This window comes from Suricata suricatta, chromosome 14 (genome assembly GCF_006229205.1).
Source record: "Suricata suricatta isolate VVHF042 chromosome 14, meerkat_22Aug2017_6uvM2_HiC, whole genome shotgun sequence".
In the NCBI taxonomy this organism is placed as follows: Eukaryota; Metazoa; Chordata; class Mammalia; order Carnivora; family Herpestidae; genus Suricata; species Suricata suricatta.
In genome coordinates, this window is record NC_043713.1 from 85,439,260 (window position 1) to 85,440,437 (window position 1,178).

The window sequence follows — 1,178 nt, forward strand, 5'->3', positions numbered from 1 at the left end:
TAGAGGACCTTCCTACACAAACCAGAATGATTTTGATTTTTCAGGGGCTTGGGATCTTGAGAAATCACTATAAGATCACCTCTAAAAACCGCAGGCCAGCCGAAAGCTGCCGTCTTTCTGAAGCAAGAAGTCGGGGCATGTCGCTCAGAGAACATGTGTGATCATACAGGGCTTTGTAAGCGACTTTTTGTCAACGTGCTGCTCTTTGCCACCCACATCCCTATTTCTAATTGTGAAGGCTGTTAATGACCAAAGGACATTTTGCGTGTGGCGGGGTGTGTGTTCTAGAACACAGCATGCACATAGGCAGTGAGACCCAGCGGGCCAGCTGAAACGTCCTAGCAGCTCACTGGATAGCAGATGTTACTTTAAATTCCTGGCATCTGACAGGTGCTTAGTGAACATCCCTGCAGGGGGCGGGTTCAACCAGATCCATGTTGGGAGCTGAGGACGCAGCAGCAGGAAACCAAAACAACCAAGTTCCTGCTCGGGGGACTTGAGCGGAACCGACGAGGGATGCATTCACTAACCGACACACTGAAACAAAGTATTTCAGGGGGTAAATGATACAGAGAGAAGTGAAACTTGGCAGGGGCATCTCAGTCCTTACCCGGACTGATGAGGGGGCCTCTCTGACAGGTGTCCGCAGACGGGCCTGCACGAAATGAACCAATGGAAACAATCCTGCCAACTAGCGTCTCCTCCCTGTTAGTATAACAGAGAGAGAGAGAGAGGACACAGCTTAGTGAGGGCGCACTGCTTGCTGATTCGCATGCACGTGCCTCTAAAGGCTGCGCAGAACTCCACACAAATGGATACAAAAAAGTGGAGGAAACGCGAGGAAGACGTCTCTTATGTCTTTGGTGGAGAAGTGGATGTCCTCGGACTTGTCTCCTGATTCCTAGGAGTGCACCTGAGTTGGGAGGCAGGCTCTGCAGGTCCCAGGTGGGCAGGTCTGGGACTTTGTGTGGCGAAATCAAAAGGCCTGGATCTCCCAGGGGGCCTGTTCTGTTTCATGGAGTCGCTGTAAGGAGGAGGGCCGGCCCCTTTCTCCTCAAAGGGAACGTCTTCCTTTTCCCTTTTCATGGGCAGAGGGACCACAGAGCAGGCTGGGAGGTGGCAGTATGCTGGGTGTCTGAGGGAGGTCAGGAGGGAGGGGTGGGGTGGGGAGAGGGAGG